This window comes from Hemitrygon akajei, chromosome 4 (assembly GCF_048418815.1).
Source record: "Hemitrygon akajei chromosome 4, sHemAka1.3, whole genome shotgun sequence".
NCBI lineage: Eukaryota > Metazoa > Chordata > Chondrichthyes > Myliobatiformes > Dasyatidae > Hemitrygon > Hemitrygon akajei.
The window spans coordinates 147,980,855-147,997,905 of record NC_133127.1 but is presented as its reverse complement, the minus strand read 5'-3'; the positions used below and the strand labels follow the sequence as shown (position 1 = coordinate 147,997,905).

Genomic DNA, 17,051 nt, shown 5'->3' with positions numbered 1-17,051 from the left:
CCCTACATCCTTGCCCCTAAACAGTAACCTGATCCCTATTCCCCCCTCTGCCCCTAAAAACAATCCCAAAGATCCAAAAATAAAACACTAAAAACACAACATTGCTAATCCCTGCCTACAGATCACTGGTTAAACAAGTCAAATTGTTTCACAGGGAGATCAGCATCTGGCCAGAAGGTGCCACCTTTGTGCTGCAGGACCACTTTGAAAGCATGGACTGAAGCATATTGAGGGAGGTGGCTACCTACGATCATCACATTAACATTGATGAATATGCCCATCGACTGGCTACCTAGGCAAGTGCATTGAGGATGCTGCCATGATTAAACACTACACTTACAGGGTAAACCAGAAACCAAGTGTGACTGTAGAGGTTAGTGCACTTAGGGATCAGGACGCTTCCAGCTCAGGGGACAGAATGACTAAGGTCAGCAAGAGTCATGCTCTCCCAAGCCTTCAGGATGCAAAGTGTGAATACACACAGAAAATCCACAGACACTTTTGTGACACCAGGGACACAGAACCCATGCGGCAAGATGTACAAACCATAACCAATTACAAGTCCACCCTGCATGTCAATGACAGTGATGCTTTCCTTCCTGATAGGCCAGACTATATACCTGGTCAGATACTGAAGGACTGTGCGGCCAGTTAATACAGGTCTTAATGGACATCTTTAATATTTCTCTGAAAGAGCCCATTGCCCCTGCAGGGTTCAAGGTAGCCACCAGCACTCCGCTGCCCAACAGCACAATGGTAACTGGCCTAAATAATTACCGCCCAGCGGCACTGACTTCAATAATCATGAAGAGCTTTGAGTGATTGACTGGTGATGAATCATATAAAATCCCACCTTCCAGCTATATTGGAGCCTTTCCAGTTCACCTACTGCTCAAACCAGTCCACTGATGATTCATAGCCTCAGCCTTCCACTCCAAGCTGTCCCACCAATAAAAGGATGCTTCGTATGCCAGGGTGTTGTTCATTGACTTCAGCTCAGCATTTAGCACAATCTCTGAGTTTGCTGGGTAAGCTGTCCTCATTGGGCCTCAACACCCCCCTCTGTAACCGGACCTTTGACTTCTGAACGGAAAGACCACAATCAGTCCAAGTTGACAACAACATCCTATAACACTGAACACTGGTGGCCCCCGCAGGTTGTGTGCTCTGTCTTCCATTGTTCACATTCCTGATTCACGATTACACTGCCAGATTCAGCTCAAGTTCACTGATGGTACTACCATGGTTGGCCTCATCAGCAAAAATGATGAGCTGGCATTCAGAGGCAAGTTAGAGAGGCTTGTCAAATGCTGTGAGGACAACCTGAGTCTCAACATGGGTAACAGTAAAGATGATTGTGGGCTTCAGGAAGGCACAGGTTGGCTTTGCGGTGGAGGAAGTACAAAGCATAAAGTTCTTGTGTGCACATATTTATCCTGGACCAATGAATCAAGTCAAGTCACTTTTATTGTCATTTCTACCATAACTGCTGGTACAGTACATAGTAAAAATGAGACGTTTTCAGGACCATGGTGTTACATGACACAGTACAAAAACTAGACTGAACTACATTAAAAAAAAACAGAGAAAGCTACACTAGACTACAGACCTACACAGGACTGCATAAAGTGCACAAAAACAGTGCAGGCATTACAATAAATAATAAACAGGACAATAGGGCAAGGTGTCAGTCCAGGCTTCAGGTATTGAGGAGTCTGATAGCTTGGGGGAAGAAACTGTTACGTAGTCTGGTCGTGAGAGCTCGAATGCTTTGGAGCCTTTTCTCAGACCACTGGAGGGAGAAGAGATTGTATGAGGGGTGCATGGGGTCCTTCATAATGCTGTTTCCTTTGTGGATGCAGCGTGTAGTGTAAATGTCCATGACGGCGAGAAGCGAGACTCGATGATCTTCTCAGCTGACCTCACTATCTGCTGCAGGGTCCTGTGATGAAGTGGTGCAATTTCCGAACCAGGCAGTGATGCAGCTGCTCAGGATGCTCTCAATACAACCCCTGTAGAATGTGATGAGGATGGGGGGTGGGAGATGGACTTTCCTCAGCCTTTGCAAAAAGTAGAGATGCTGCTGGGCTTCCTTTGCTATGGAGCAGGTGTTGAGGGACCAGGTGAGATTCTCCGTCAGGTGAACACCAAGAAATTTGGTGCTCTTTACGATCTCTACCGAGGAGCCGTCGATGTTCAGCGGGGAGTGGTCGCTCTGTGCCCTCCTGAAGTCAACAACCATCTCTTTCATTTTGTTCACATTAAGAGACAGGTTGTTGGCTCTGCACCAGTCCGTCAGCCACTGCACCTCCTCTCTGTAAGCTGACTCATCGTTCTTACTGATGAGACCCACTACGGTTGTGTCATCGGCGAACTTGATGATGTGGTTCGAGCTGTGTGTTGCAGCACAGTCGTGGGTCAGCAGAGTGAACAGCAGTGGACTGAGCACGCAGCCCTGGGGAGCCCCCGTGCTCAGTGTGATGGTGCTAGAGATGCTGCTCCCGATCCGGACTGACTGAGGTCTCCCAATCAGGAAGTCTAGGATCCAGTTGCAGAGGGAGGTGTTCAGGCCCAGTAGGCTAAGCTTTCTAATCAGTTTCTGAGGGATGATTGTGTTGACCTCCTCGCTAGCCAGGAAGGCAGAGCAGTGTCTACACTTTCTGAGGAGATTGGGGTGTGCAAGGCTCCCCGCTCCTATCCTAACAACTTTCCACAGGAGCACCTGTCAGGCTACATCAGTGTGTGGTATGGAAGCTGCAAGGCATCAGCCCGCAAGAACCTATAGAGAATAGTAAAAATCATTGAGCGCAACATCGGGAGTCTCCTTCCCCCCCCTACTTATGACATTTACCAAGAGCTTTGCAGACAAAGGGCTCAAAGCAGTTTGGAGGATTCCTACCAGCCATCCCAGAAACTGTATGACCCACTACCATGAGGAAGGAAGTACAGAAGCATCAGGACTCCTGCCAGACAGGGTAACAACTTCTTCCCTCAGGCTGTGTGACATTAATGAATACCCTGTCACCATTGAGGTCTTGCCATGAAGACAGCAAGCTGTTTACTGTAGTCAACCTATGCTGTACTTTGCCACATGCCTTTTGAATTATATTTTCTTAACTTATTTATAGTATAATATTTTGGTTTGTGATGTGTTTAAAATATGTTGTGTGGGTACACCATGGTCCGGAGGAACGTTGTTTTGTTTGGTTGTAAATATGTAGTCAGATGACAATAAACAAACTAATACTAAGCATAGAGGTCATAGCTCAGTGCCATCTCGAGTATCCAGCTGCTCATCTCCAGCAAGAGGTAATGAAACAATAAAGTTTGAGGAGAATCTCAGATTTCTTTCATGTAACCATGAAGTCTAATTTCTCACCCAAGATCTCACACTTTTCTTAAAAAAAAATTGTGCTCTTCTGAACAATGGTTTTGGACTATTTTATCGTCTCCAAGTTTTGTAAACCTAAATGATAAACTCTTCAATGATTGAATTATAGATTCCATTGTGAACAAAAAACTAAAACTACCAAAACATTACAGAACAAGCCCAGTGAAATTCGATGTCAACCTAACTATATTTAAGAGGAAGTTAAATATGGCCCTTGTGGCTAAAGGGATTGGGGGTATGGAGAGAAAGCAGGTACAGGGTTCTGAGTTGGATGATCCGCCATGATCATACTGAATGGCGGTGCAGGCTCGAAGGGCCGAATGGCCTACTACTGCACCTATTTTCTATGTTTCTAAACCATTAATACACTAATAAATTTAAATATCTGAATTTTGCAGCATGTCTTCCATTTCACTTAGTTTTTAAAAAAATGTCCTTGGATAACACTTAACAAAACATTTGAAACAAGGGCCATACTGCTTTCAACATCTGTAACATATTAAATTACAGCCATTGAATAATTGAAGTGTAATACAAGCAAGGCTATATTATTTATTTAATTGTAGTTCCAGTACACCTTCACTTCATGAAAAGGGGCACAGGCACTGTGGAATCAGAACTACAGAGCGTGTATTTAGATAGCAATCAAATAGTATTTTTTTGCAAGCACCCTGGACTTTCTAGCTACTTTGATCAGTAACTTGATATGGTTCGAATCAGACTTATGAGCAATTTATACAAGCAAACTCTCCTCAGGAATAATCTGGCACCTGAAATGAAATTGACCTTAAATGGCATTAAATTCATCATGAGAAAGATAGCCCATTTCTTGTCATTTTCTTTCCTCAGTTTCAGTGCACAACTGGGAAGACCAGGAAATAAAAGGAAGGTTTTGGCTTATGTAAACCATTTACAGTTTATTCCTTATATTAATTCTGGGGATTCATTTATAATATACTACTGAACACATTATTAAATTAATATTCAAAACTAAACTTGCTCTTTGATGTAATGGAGCATGAGATCCTGAAAAATAAGAGACCTGCTCACAAGAAACCATGTCAAACATTTTCCACTGTGTGCCTGTCAGCCCACAATTTCCTGTCAATTAAAATGAATGGGAGGAAATCATGGGCTATTGAATGCACAAGCCAAAAACTGCAGCTTGTTTCCAAAGTTACCAGACAAGTTTAAAGGGAAACTACAGTATAATGCAATTTATGTAAAGTACTTTTTAAAAATGGTCAAAGTGACTGCAGACCAATATTAACAAAAGAAAATCCGCAGATGCTGAAAATCCAAGCAACACACACAAAGTGCTGGAGGAACTCAGCATCTCTGGAAAAAAAAGTACAGTCAATGTTTCAGACCAAGACCCTTCAGCAGGACTGGGGGGGGGGGGGGGGGGGAAGAAGATGAATAGACTTAAAAGGTGGGGGAAGGAGAGGTTGAAGCACAAAGGGATAGGAGAAACTGGGGAGGGTGAAGTAAAGAGCTGGAAGCTGATTGGTGAAAGAGATACAGGGTTGGAGAAGGGGGAATCTAATCAGAGGGGACAGAAGGCCATGGAAGAAAGAAAAAGGGGAGGTGGGGTGAAAGAGCACCAGAGGGAGGTGATGGACAGGCAAGGAGATAAGGTGAGAGAGGGAAAAGGGTGTCGGGGGTGGGCATTACCAGAAATTTGAGAAATCGATGTTTATGCAATCAGGCAGAATACAAGGTGTTGTTCCTCCAACCTGTTGGCATGAACACTGATTTCTGATCGCGACAGTAGAGGAGGCCATGGATTGACATGTTGGAATGGGAATGGGACCATTACTGTAGTCTTACTGTCTATCATTAGGCAGTAGGCAGAATAATTCAGGTTCTAAAAACAAATTGAAAATCATTGAGCTGCTCAATTTATACTTTTTTTAAAATTCGCCTAGCAAAATCAAAAATGCTCCTTAAAGATGGCTATTCCTTAAAATTTGTTCCTTTCAATATTATACATGACCTGTTAATTATCAAATCCAAAAGTTATTCACAAATTATGATAAAATTAAATATTTTATTACAGTGTTAGAACATCAGAATTCCTTTGCATACACTTTTGTTGGCAATTCTTTCCAGACACTAAGTTATGGCAAAAATAGGAAGTTAAACATCACTTCCTTGGGTCAACAATAATCCTGGACTACTTTCAGCCAAGACTGACTCTGGAAATTAAAATAAACCGTTTGAGGTTTTAGAAAAACCGGAATGTCAAAATACTCAAACATTTCTAGAACTGAGAGCTTTGCACCATTCTATGAAATAGCACAAATCCTACCACTATAGAACATTTTCTATAACAGTCCTCATTTTTCTTTTCAACTCCCGGTCAGGAGTAGATTCCTTCGATGCCAGAACCATTTGGTAGTTATATGAATCAAATCAAAGTTCCATCAATTTCTTTAAATTTCAATCATGTTTTTGCAGTATTTATTCTTCTCCCCCCCCCCCCCCCCATTCATGCAAGGGATGTGAGTGTTGCTATTAAGGTCAGCATTGAATACCCATTCATATGTGCCCTCAAAAGAAAATGTCTTCTTGAAATGCTGCAGAGCTTGTGGTGAATATGTTCCAGAAATTTGATTCAATAACACGAAATGATTGTGTGTGTGCCCTTAACTCCTGGTGGAGTCGTCGGGGCGCCATCATGACAAGCTTTTTGCACTGATCTTTTTGGTGACTGCTCATCGTACTCTGGGCATCTGAAACCCGGCGGAGCCCATCCCTCTCCAGGGTTTTTTTCTTTAAAGAGGTTGAGTTACTAGCTTGACAATCAACCCAGGCATGGATGGAGAGTGTGCAAGGGAGCTGGCTGGATTCGAACCCGGGACCTCTCACCCTGATGTCCAGCGCTGATGCCACTACGCCACCAGCCAGCTAAATAAATGATTGGGGGTGTTTTAAGCCAAGATGTTATGTAACTAAGAAGGGATCTTGCAGTTACCCACTGCTTTTGACCTTAGACAAATATACCATTATAAGCAATGTTAAGTAAATCCAGGAGCAATCCGTGGATTGAACTGAAAATGGAGACAGTTCAACTTCGTTTCTAACTTCTACCCTGCCTCATATTTACTTGGACCATTTCTGACACTTCTCTCTTTTCTTGATGTCTCCATCTCAGGTGACAAACTATCCATAACAAAGCCACCAACTTGCACAGCTACCCAGAATATATCTCCTATCCCGTTCATTCTAAGGGAACCACTCCTTTCAGTTCAGCCACCTCCACTCCAGGACATTGGAGATGTCTGCTTCCTTTTTGAACTGGGGCTATACTGCTCTGCGGTTAAGTGCGCCTTCATCAATGTCTCCTCCATTATCCATGCTTCTGCTCTCACTCCACTTCCCCCCAGACACAGAAGAGATCTCTTCGTCTCTTATCTTTCGCTCCACCACCTTGTGCATCCAGTACATAATTCTTTGACATTTCTGCCAGCTATAGCATGGCTACACCACAAGCCACATCTTCCTCTCCCTACTCCATCTGCTTTCTACAAAGCTCACTCTCACATTGACTCCCTGGTTAACTTATCCCTCACCATTCCTCTTAGAAAGCTCCCCTGCAACTACAGGAGGTGCAACACCCATCCCTACCCTGCAACACTATCCAGGACACCAAAATGCCTTCCAAATGAGGTGAAATTCATATGCAAGTTCCTTGAATGTCTTTAGTGCTGTTAATGTGGTATTCTCTATAGCACAGACAACTGCTTTGCCATGCATTTGCACTCCATCTGGAGTTCCTGGCTACGGGTCATTTAAATTTCCCTCATTTCTACACTAGCATGCCTGCCTTCAGCCTCTTGCACTGCTGAGGGGAGTCCAAATGCAAACCAGAGAAATAACACCTTATATGCCGCTTGGTAATCCACAACCCAATAGCATGAACACCAAACTCTCTAAATACAGGTAATCTGCTCCCTCTCCAATGCTTTCTCCCTCCTCCTGACTTACCCAGTTCCTCACATACACACCCAACCACCCCAACCCTCTATCACACAGGCTCTTTCCCCTCCTCTATCTACCCACCACCCACATACTCCTTCCACTCAGTCCCATCCCACTGTTGCCATCTACCCATCCCCCTCCTTTATTTGGGTCCATGCTCCAGCTTCTGCTCCAACTAGATTCCATCATCTACAGCCCTTTGTGCCTCCATCAATCACCTTAAAAAGTTTATCCTTACTTCCACCCATCCCTCCTCTACCTGTCAAACACCCCACCATCTGTCCCACCCCCTTCTCCTCACCCCTATATGCTGGCCATCTATCTTCTACTCTTTCAATCCAAACAAAGGATCAATTTCCAGTATCTGCAATCTTGTGTATACATCCATGTTTAATGCAAACTGTCACCAAGCATACCACTTCATATTCTGAAGTGAAATTTCAGATCTAGCATTTTATTTATTTGATCTGCGACATCTAAATATTATACAATGTGACTGTGGAGTTGTTAGTCCAAGTTTCTCTGAAAAGCACAAGTTCTATCTGCATCTTCCTCCACATACCTTGTAAATACAAGAATGTTTGCAGCTCTCACAAAAGTCTTCAGAAAACTGGAAATGCTGGACTTCCTGACCCATCCTTGCTACTACTAATTTTGTATACCTCATGGAGACCAGTGATATAGAACACTAGCTTCCTGGAGTTGTTCAGCTCCAGGAAATTTGCTCTCCGAATCTGTACCATTTAATTTAATGGAGAAGAATTACTTTTTGTCAACAAAAGAAATGCTGTAAAAAAAAATAGAAATGGAAAGTGGGGTAAGCAGTTTTTACAGAGAGAGAAATACTTAAATGTTTGAGATTTCTGAGCCTTCCTCAGAATTGGGAGAAATTTAAAGCTGACAGTCAGGGGTGTTGGGGTTTGGGGAGCGGAAGAGAGAGAATCTATGATGGGATGAAGGCCAGAAACAAACTAAATGCTGGTACTGGCTAAAATATACTGAAAGTTCATGATTTACAAAAGGCATGCAGATGAGAGGTATGAAAAGGAAACCTCAAAATACCAGAAGGAACAAAGATCTGGAAATATGAGACAGCATGCAAGAATGTCTATTATTTGAAATCAGCAAACTCAACATTGAATCCAGAAACCTGCAACACAGACAGCGCAGCTTACATGAAAATCAACCAAAATCTCAGGATCACACTTGTGAACAGAATGAAATGTTCAGCAAAGTGTTAGCCCTGACTCAGTGTTAAGATGTATACAGGGTCCTTTTGCTACAGGTACGAGCAAAATCATCTTGGTGTGAGCAGAATCATCTGCAGCTTAATGTGAAAAAGACTAAGGAGCTGGTGGTGGACCTGAGGAGGGCTAAGGCACCGGTGACCCCTATTTCCATCCAAGGGGTCAGTGTGGACATGGTGGAGGATTACAAATACCTGGGGATACAAACTGACAATAAACTGGACTGGTCAAAGAACACTGAGGCTGTCTACAAGAAGGGTCAGAGCCGTCTCTATTTCCTGAGGAGACTGAGGTCCTTTAACATCTGCCGGACGATGCTGAGGATGTTCTACGAGGCTGTGGTGGCCAGTGCTATCATGTTTGCTGTTGTGTGCTGGGGCAGCAGGCTGAGGGTAGCAGACACCAACAGAATCAACAAACTCATTCGTAAGGCCAGTGATGTTGTGGGGGTGGAACTGGACTCTCTGACGGTGGTGTCTGAAAAGAGGATGCTGTCCAAGTTGCATGCCATCTTGGACAATGACTCCCATCCACTCCATAATGTACTGGTTAGGCACAGGAGTACATTCAGCCAGAGACGCATTCCACCGAGATGTAACACTGAGCGTCATAGGAAGTCATTCCTGCCTGTGGCCATCAAACTTTACAACTCCTCCCTTGGAGTGTCAGACACCCTGAGCCAATAGGCTGGTCCTGGACTTATTTCCACTTGGCATGATTAACATTATTTAATTGTTTATGGTTTTGTATTGCTATATTTCTACACTATTCTTGGTTGGTGCGGCTGTAACGAAACCCAATTTCCCTCGGGATCAATAAAGTATGTCTGTGTCTGTAAGGGATAACTTTGCATTAATGACATAGAATAAACATTGCATATATTTTGATTTATAGAGTATTCTGTGAGACAATGAATTGCTGGCCTGAATATGCTAGCAGCAATTGTGGCCCCAGGTTTCTGCAGCTGAAAATATTCCTTCAAGAGGGTCAAAGTTTTAAGGAATTGCTATCAGTTGTGGCTCAATTCAATTCTCTTGCACCTGACAGAAATTGCTCAATACTTTTACACTGCAGTTTAAAAAAAGTCAAGATTATAATAAATGATTTTTAACATCAGTATCCAATTTCAGAACTAAATGTGATATTTATCTTGCAGCTAATTTTATTCCAATGTTGAAACTAAAAACCTTAGTAATAAATGATTTAGAGTGTTGCTGTTTATGTGAATATTATTTAACACACACATTATATATAGGTGCTGAGCACAAGAAAAATAGAAGCAGGGCTCTGCCACACGAGACAACACCCAAGATGCAGAGTGTGCAAGGAGACTGCTGAAACCATCCAGCACATTAGTAACAGGGTGCAAGATGCAGGCAGGGACAGCACAATCACATTGCAGGAATTGTGTACAGTAGCATCTGCGCTGAGAAAGGATCGGACACTCCAAAGAACAAATGGGAAAGACCCAAGAATGCAGGGGAGGATAACAGAGCTAAGATCATGTGGGACTTCAAATTACAGACCGATTAGTAGGCACTGGCCAACCAACCAAGACACCGTAATACTGGACAAGGAACATAAGAAAACAACAGTAATAGATGTGGCAATCTGATGACAGTAACATCAGCAAGAAAGAATACGAGAAGCTGTAGTAGTATCAGGGCTTGAAAGAGCAGATAGAAAAGATGTGAAAAGTTAAAGCCAGAGTAATCCCAGTTGTGAGAGCAGCACTTGGAGCTGTAACACCTGGATTGGGAGAGTAGCTCCAACAAATCACTGGAACAACATCCAAGATCTCGGTCTAGAAGAGTGCACTACTAGAAACAGCAAGGATACTGAACCAAACCGTTTTTTTTATTGCTTTATCTCAATTTGGATTATAATTTCAAAAGTTTAGAAACTATTGTTTCACAAGCTAACTTTATTCTGGTTGATGACATACAACATCAGCATCGCCAACACTAGGCTGAATTCATCTATTTAAAACCTTAGAAAAATTTAACTTTGGCCCTGATTTTATTCAATGGGTTAAATTACTATATTTATCTCCCTCTGCTCGGGTTCTTACTAATTTTCAGAATTCTAAACCTTTTAAACTCCAATGTGGAACCAAACAAGGATGTCCTTTGAGCCTTTTGGTCTTTGATCTGGCTTTAGAACCCTTTAGCTTTTGCTTTTCGAGAATCTAGTGATATCACTGGTTTAAGGAGAGGTACTACCCACAAAGTTTCGCTTATGATGATGATCTATTGCTTTTTATTTCTAATGTTGAGATCTCGTACCCTCCTACACTTTCTTTACTCTCCTGTTTCAGCCAGTTTTCAGGATATAAATTGAATTTACATAAGAGTGAACTTTTCCCCTTGAATAATCTGGTATCAATTAATACTAACCTTCCTTTTAAAATTGTAAGAAATCAATTTACCTACTTGGGAGTAACAATCACTAATTTTAAACACCTAAAGAAAATTTTCTTACCCTATTGAATTACACAAAGGGCACTATCAAACTGGTCGCCCCTCTCTCTATCGTTGATTGGTCGAATTAACTCTATTAAAATGAATATCCTGCCTAAATTTATACACCTTTTTCAGACCTTACCTAGGTCTTATTCCTAAGTCCTTTTTTGATTCTCTTGATTCAATTCTATTTTCGTATATATGGAAAAACAAACATTCTCGATTAAATAAAGTTCACTTTCAAAAAGTTAAGAATGGAGGTTTAGCTTTACCAAATTTTAGGTTTTATTACTGGGCAGTTAATATACAAAATCTTACGTTTTGGCCATAATACATTAACTGTGAGGACTGTCCAATATGGGTCTCTTTTGAAGCTAACTCTTAAAAAATTTTCTATTATTTTTCTTCTTGGATCCTCACTTCCTTTATCTTTAAATAAACTAACTGACAATTTGGTAGTTAAACATACTTTGAGGATCTGGTTACAATTTTTAAAATACTTTGGTTTATTGAGATTTTCTCTTTCTAGTCCCATTTATTCTAATTGTTTTTTTAAAACTTCGATGACCGATGTAGTTTTTAAAGAATGGGATAGAGTGGGTATCAAATGCTTCCAGGATGTTTGTTGGAGGAACTGTCAGTTTGAGCAACTGTCAGCTAAATATAGCTTACCAAAAACCCACTTTTTTCAATATCTACAAATTAGAGACTTTCTGCAATCTCAATTACATATATTTCCTATGAGTCCTGATAAGAACTTTAGATGTAATTTCTAATTTGAAACCTTTTCATAATGGCTCAATATCCAATATTTATGGTATGTTGTTGGGAATAAGAGGCTCCTTTAGACAAAATTAAAAATGCCTGGGAACAAGATTTACGGATTTAAATTTCTGAGGAGGCTTGAAATGAAATTTTTTAAATCGGTTAACACTTCATCACTATGTGCTCGCCACTTCCTCCTACAATTTAATGTGGTCCACAGGGCCCACATGTCCAAAGACAAGCTATCTCATTTTTATCCGGATATATCTCCCTATTGTGATAGATGTAACAATGGAGAGGCTTCACTAATTCATATGTTTTGGACATGCCCGAGTCTTGAAAAATACTGGAAGGGAGTATTCCAAACTTTTTCTGTACTTTTTAAAGTAAATTTTAAGCCTAACCCTTTGACTGCCTTGTTTGGTTTTGTTGGAGAAAAAGGCATAGCATTGGAGATATCTGATTTGCATAGATTGGCTTTTATTTCTCTTATAGCTAGGAGGCAGTGGTGCTTAAATGGAAGGACGTTGCTCCGCCTCCTCACACTCAATGGTTACGTGATGTTATGTCATGCTTAAATTTACAGAAGATCCGTTGTTCAATTTCTGATTCTAACCAAGACTCTGAAACATTGTGGGGACCATTTTTGAACTACTTTCAAAACCTTCGATTTGGTCTTAAAGTACAGATGTTGGCTAATAACATAAATCACTATGTGATAAGGATTTGTTTTCGTCTTTCTTTCTTTACCAAACAGCTTCGATCTTGGTAGTGGGTTTAGATTTGTTTTTTTATAATAAAATTATTACAATTCAAATTACAATTTAATTAATATTTGATTATAGGGTACTAATGATTGCAAGTGTGATTTAAATATTATCTATTCGGTACTATTCTATCTTTTTTAAAATTCATAATATATATCCTCAGGTACTCTATTCTTCTATGTAAAAATTAATAAAAATATTGAAAAATTCATTATGGCACTGGTTCTCAAAACAAGCACAATAATTACATGTTATGTAAAATATACCATTAACTTTAAATAGTGTAATTAGTAAACATAAACAAGATGATGTTGGTGGAATATAATGTAAAATAATCTAATTTTTCAGTTACAGCACACACTTGCTGCATGGGATTATTTTGCAGGCCATTCCCTGATGCCTCAGTTCACATGTGTGAAAGCTACATTCACAATTTAAAATTCCATAGTTCTGGAAAGTGAGCAGATCATTTATGCAATGATCTCTCATATCCTGCCAACAGTCCTTCACCTAGTTACAAAACTAACCATTTTTCTATCACCACAGTTCTTAGTAGCACTGTTTATTTCAATCAGATATTCTCGCACATCTCATGCTCAAAAAATCCAATATCATTGACGACTGTTCTTTATATTAAGAACTCTGATCATAAGCTCTCCAGTATGGATTTGAAAGGTAGTTAATGAGACATTAGCTTTTTTTTGCATGTACCTTGAAACAGTGAAATGTGTTTTTCTGTCAATGACCAACCAACCTAGTCTGAGGATGTGATGGAGGCATAGAGTTAATTGTTGTTAGGTAGAAATACTTGGATTCTGTAGATATAAATAAGTATTTATCTCAAGATTGGATAGAGTACTTAATATAGACAAAATAAGCATAACGGTACACATTATTTCAAGTCTAAAGTTCAGAGGAAATTCAATTCCCAAAAGTATATTTACATTGAACTGAGATGGGCATTCAAAGCAAGTCAATTATGGGGTTCACTGTCAGTTTAATTCTTTTGCTGAATACAAATAGTTTTCGGTAAAGCAAATAGTGCTATAGCTAGTTTCCATCCTATTGGAACTTATGAAACACCTTTGCTCCACAAGATACAGGGACTTCATGACTGAGAACGTTTCCAGAAAGTGTGTACATTTGGTAAAAATCTCATATATGAATTAATTTAACCATGGAACAGAGCTCAGAAGAAAACTACATCAAGAAAAACATGGGATTTCCGCCGCTCTCGCCAGTTATTTTCCAAAAAAAAAAGCTGTCTACTTATTGTTGATAAAACTCCAGTATTTGATCATGGCATTTCTTCAGGGGCATACAAAAATCAATGTTGCCTGAAAATGTAATAACATTAATGTCTGTCTAATCATCGCAGCATGTCCTGTGCCAGCAATGAAATAGCCAGCACCAAATTTCATCCAAAAGCTACCCAAGTCTACACAGTAAATATAATACAAAATTTGTTCTAATGTTTCAAATCAAATAAAACCAAACAGATTTCAGCTGCTGCACATCACTTCTTGTGAATAATTGGGAATAGAGCCATGATATCATAAGTGGTTCTATAAATATCCAGTACCAGCAAAATACATAAAAGCAATTATGAATTCATCTTGACACTTTTTTGCTTCACACTTTATCTGTCCTTTGAACTACCAACTCAGAACACAGGAAAGCAAAATCAAAAGCCACATCTGACATTCTTCAAATTCTGGAAATTCACCAAGATGGGTTTCCTTTCTGGCAAAATTATCTGGCTAACAATGGCAAAACAGAAGCCAAATCACACATTTTGGTTCTTATTTACATTTATAAATGAAGCATTACACTCCCCCCCCCCCCCCCCCCACCAAATGTTCACTCTAGTTCAGTGGGAAACAGTATCTATCAGGTCACATTTTTTCTTGGCAAAAAAGCAACATTTGCAGGAAGTTTCTCAAACTCAAGGAGTGAAATCTCAAAGTATCTTGATATGAACACTGAGAAAGTAATAATTTCAAATTCTGATGTCACAATTATGCATAAGCATTTCTTGATAAGTTTCTGTTCCAAGTGAACTACGTAGTTATCCAGATTTAGTACGTGAAGAACAATATGACATCCAGTGCTCTTAATAATCTAAGATATTGCAAAGCAGAATTAAATTGCAAAGAGACACTTGCACACAATTTCATGATTGAAAATATACAGTTCTGAACAGCTGTTAACTTTTGGATGCAATACTTCTAACTGTTGAGAATTAAATAGAAAAGTCTATACCAAACCATTCATAGTAGTTTCAATGTTAATTTTCCAACCCCAATGTGAAAAAACTACATTAAATGAGTCCAAAACCTCTAGTAAGAAATGTTGGATATAACTGCTGAAGAGATATTCAACCAACTTAAAAGCGCAGAAGTATTTCTCAATTGTGAAGTATTATTCCTTTCAGAATTTTTTTATTCACTGGAATGTACTCAGTCGATTTCAGTAACATTTGAAGCAATTTATTTGTGTGTGCTGGATCTAGGCAGGCAAATCTATTTATATACTTCACTGATTTGGAGAATAAGAGCAGAGTGTTCATTATATCATCATAAAGACATCAAGTATTGTAAAGCAACCCCATTGACCAGATATTCTCAGGTCTTACCTTAAAAAAAAGAAATTGGGAACTCATGCTCTCAACCTCAACTTTTAAATGTGAATTTCTCTTGTTAAACATTGGGGGAATTAAAACCACTGCCTATGTTCTCCCCAAAGTTGCTAAATTCTAGTCTGCTGATTATTGACAATGCATACGTTTTAACTAGGCACTGTTTTCAACTCCATAACCTTCCCCATCAAAAGCATATCTACATTCACTTCAGTAATCTCTTTCTTCAACCTATTTGTCTCTCATCTTTACTTGGATTATATCCATATCTGACTCTTCCATTTCTTCATCTTACCCTAGACATTAACCTTCACCTAATGATCGTTATCTTAAATTGGCTCCCAATCCACCAAATGTTAAGTTTTCATGGATCCAGGTGAAGACATTCTGTACTGTAGTGTGTCTTAACATTCAACACCTTGCCAGCAGTCAAATTCTAGGAACATTTCCAGAGGCCTTCTGGCACCCGCAAAGCAGCCGAGAACTCAGCAAAAATTACAAACAGGAAACTGAAAGGAAGTTAAAGGGAGAAAGGCTGAACAAAAAGGGTCATGGGTTTAAAATTAGCATTTCTGGGAACTCCGTCGGTAGTTTTGTTACTTAGGCAACACATCCGAAAAAAACATGAATGGCTTTTACTACATCCTTGGTACCGTTTTCCAAATGAGCGTTACAGAGATTAAACCTCAACTTCAGCGTTAGAATTGAAGGAAAGGAAAGCTAAACGTAAAGCTAGTTGCACTTCGTGGTACCGTGATGCTTTTGTCCCTTATCGCAGGGCTGCGCCTTTCTACTCAACTTCCCCACGCTCCGATAGCGAAGGAAGGGAGAGGGCACTGCTGGTTTCCCGCTGACAATCACTCGAGACTCGGTATCCAGGAGTGTCGAGCCCCGGGGAACGGGCCCTGGAGCAAAGAGGCCGCAGAGGCACCGGGTGCCCATCTTCCACATTGCCGCCGGCGCCACTCACCTCTGTCTCAACGGCTCCTCTCCGACTCCCTGCCTCCCACTCCCTCGTTGCTCCGTCTTCTCCGCTTCCCTTCCCGCTGCCGGAGCGGCCAATCCCACTGATCCCGGTTCCGCTTCCCTCCTCCTCCTACTCCTACTCCAGGGATGAGGTCAAATGGCCTGCGCCAGGAATCACGCAACTGCGCAGGCGCCGCGCCGTCCCGTTCCCAATCCCCACCGCCGCCAGATGCCCGGGATCCGAACAAAAGAGAGCGGCGGCTCGGTCAGACCAGGCGCTGAGTTTCTCCGTCCTGGCAACTTACAGCAAGCGCGCTTCATCACTGCGCGTTTCAGCAAAAACAAAGGATTTTCACCAACAATGTGAGAGTGGTATTTGGTTTCTTCCTACCTCCCCTTCTCTGTTCCCTTTTACAGGATCCCACATTCTCGCATGGCATTTTGACAGCTCTTTAAACATTGTAGTGGGCCTCCACGTCAATAATACTGACAGGCACTGACCTTTTTAGTTTTCGATGTACTACCTAATATAGTTAATAACAAACCCAAGCTAATACGCTACACAATAAATTACTTGAGACCTTTTTTACATTTAAGAAAACTGCTTAATTAATGCACAATTAATACCCAGCAGGAAAGATTTTCACTTTTTTTAATATAAGGTTTTTTTTCCCAGAGCTACAGGAACTTTTGAACAAATTAAAGTTTAAACCAATTCAATTCAGTGGTTAGGTGAATCACCTGCTATGCTCCTGGAACGTAGGAACAGCTATCAATGTTGCATGTCGTTAAATTAGATGATGGCTGATCTGTATCTTAACTCCTGGTTCT

General features: G+C 40.6%; 1 protein-coding gene across 1 annotated transcript in view; it reads right to left on the bottom strand.

Annotated features, from left to right (window-relative positions):
• The window catches only part of nck2b (NCK adaptor protein 2b), a 74,661-nt gene extending 58,257 nt beyond the window's left edge, over positions 1 to 16,404 (bottom strand). The window contains exon 1 of the mRNA XM_073043546.1: positions 16,225 to 16,404. The gene's annotated coding sequence lies outside the window, so the exon portion shown is untranslated. The remainder of the gene's footprint in view (positions 1 to 16,224) is intronic.
• Between the last annotated feature and the right edge of the window lie 647 nt (positions 16,405 to 17,051).